The following is a 2,538-nucleotide window of genomic DNA, read 5'->3' as shown; positions in this document are numbered from 1 at the left end:
AGTCTTTCTCTTCTGCACTTGGTGGCTGAATCAAGACACCTTGAGGCCTGTGGGCTTCCCTCGGGGGTGGGACCTGGTCTTGGAAAAGCAAGCTGCCCTCTGCTCTTCTGACTGACAGCACCTACTTATTCAAATCATTGGAGAGGAAAGGTCACCTCTGCCCATCCCAGCTCCCCATCCTCTTGCAGTCAAGGGGCCCGAGCCAGGGTGGCTGCAAGCATTAGACTCCATTCAGTTCTTTTTTGAAAAACATTTTAATTTTATTTTGGAGTATAGTTGATTATCAATGTTGTGTTAGTTTCAGGTGTACAGAAAAGTGATTCAGTTATACATATACATGTATCTATTCCATTTTTGTCGTTGTTTTAATTTTTAAAATTTATTTATTTGGCTGCACTGGGTCTTAGTTGCCGCATGCGGGATCTTTAGTTGCGGCATGCAGGATCTTAGTTCCCCGACCAGGGATCGAACCTGGGCCCCCTGCATTGGAAGTGCAGAGTCTTAACCACTGGACAACCAGGGAAGTCCCTATATCTATTGTTCATTCAGTTCTAACAGGTAAGTTTGGAGGCAGATCTAGAAGCTCTTAAAACAGCCGCTGGCAAATTTCGGTGGAGGGAGTGCAGGCGGAAGGGACAGCCAGAGCTGGGCTTCCACCATGAACTCCTCGACCTTCCACCTGCCCAGCACTTGTCGCTCTCAAAGGAAAGAGGCCCTCATCACCGGGGATTTGGCTGCTCAGAATTTAGTGATTAATTACAGCACCTAGGCCAGTTGGTCTCCTTAGTAACCATGCTAGCAGGGTCCCAGCTGGAAAAGCTGCTTCGTATTTTCAAAGAGGGCAAACCCTCTTCACACTGTAAAACACCCTAAATCAGAACACAGATAGATTTTTGAAAATCGAGAGACTCCCCTGTTTCTCCCCAACCTTGCTTCCCCAAATGGATGGGCTTTTGGGGTGTCGGGGGCAAGTTGAGTGGTGGTGATGGTTTCAAATGAAGAGTTAGGCAAATCCAATGTCAAGGCAAAGAGCCTGTTGTTATTGTCACAAGGGTAGGTTTTGTGACCCAGAGCATTCAGCCCAGTGCTACGCCAGGTGACAGGAGAGCAAAAGGGAGATGGACTCAGGTGTCCCGCCCTTGAGAAGTGAGCCTGCGGGACAGGACAGCACACACTCCAGTGGCTTAGAAATGAGAGAATGAGAGTGCACGTAATAAGGGGCTAATTACAGATCCGCCTGGAAGTGAGAGAAAAGTTCGGGTGAGACGGGAGAGACAGGATATTTGTCTTTTTTTTTAAGAAGATGTTGGGGGTAGGAGTTTATAAATTATTTATTTTTGCTGTGTTGCATCTTCGTTTCTGTGCGAGGGCTTTCTCTAGTTGTGGCAAGTGGGGGCCACTCTTCATCGCGGCGCGCGGGCCTCTCACTGTCGCGGCCTCTCTTGTTGCAGAGCACAGGCTCCAGATGTGCAGGCTCAGTTGTTGTGGCTCACGGGCCCAGTTGCTCCGCGGCATGTGGGATCCTCCCAGACCAGGGCTGGAATAATCCCCTGCATCAGCAGGCAGATTCTCAACCACTGCGCCACCAGGGAAGCCCTGTCTTATTTTTTGAACGAAACGTTAAGAAGCTGAGGATCAGTTGCAGGTTCTGAGTGGGTAGAAAAGGGGCAGCAGGGCTTCAATCTGGGTATCAGGATTAGGGGTATATTGGTCTGCTCAGGCGGCCACAGCAAAGCATCACATACCAAGTGGCTTAACGACAGACATTCATTTTCTCACAGTTCCGGGGGTTGGATATCTGAGGTCAAGGTATCAGCAGGGTTGCATCCTCCAGAGGCCTCTCTCCTTCTGTATTCTCCTCCCTGTGTCTTCACGTGGTCTTCTCTCTCCGTGTGTCTGTGTCCTCATCCCCTCTTCTTATAAGGACACCAGTCATATGGGATCAGGGCCCACCCTGATGATTCTGTTTCACCTTTATCCCCTCCTGTAATGACCCTTTCTCCAAATACAGTCACATTCCGAGGTCCTGGGGATTAGGACTTCCACATACACATTTTGGGGATGTGAGAGCACGATTCAACCTGTAATGGGGGAAATGATACTGTGTCCATCAGATAAAGGGGATAAAGCCCCAGAAAGGGAACTAAAGGTCACCATGGGACACCGGGTGACTCATGTGCACAGTGGGTTCCTTCCCCTGCCCCCCACCCAGGCCCCCAGACCCAGACCCTGGTAGCCCCAGACAGCAACCCCTGACCATACATGTCCTGCTTTGCCGTATCATGGTGCGCCCGGCACCCGTGCCATTCTCAGGGCCGTGTCTTAGAGCCCCATCCTTATAGGGAGGTGTATCCTGAAACTTGGAATGTGAGGATCGTGGAAACGTAAAGGGTGCCACGCTCAGAGGAAAGGCCTCCAGCCACTTCAGGTCAGTATCTGAATGCCGGGGCGTGGCTCCGGCATCCTTATGTTCCATCGTTTCGTGTAAATAAATGCTATGAAACCCCTCTCGAGCTGGTCCCTCTATTAAATTAGGCA

The 2,538-nt window shown here is 50.3% G+C and overlaps 1 non-coding gene across 1 annotated transcript; it reads right to left on the bottom strand.

Annotated features, from left to right (window-relative positions):
- Nucleotides 1-450: 450 nt before the first annotated feature.
- Nucleotides 451-523, bottom strand: TRNAG-UCC. The gene has a single exon. It is a non-coding gene; the product is annotated as a tRNA-Gly (tRNA).
- Nucleotides 524-2,538: the final 2,015 nt, after the last annotated feature.

Source organism: Phocoena sinus, chromosome 6, assembly GCF_008692025.1.
Source record: "Phocoena sinus isolate mPhoSin1 chromosome 6, mPhoSin1.pri, whole genome shotgun sequence".
NCBI lineage: Eukaryota > Metazoa > Chordata > Mammalia > Artiodactyla > Phocoenidae > Phocoena > Phocoena sinus.
This window is presented reverse-complemented; position numbering and strand designations above follow the sequence as displayed.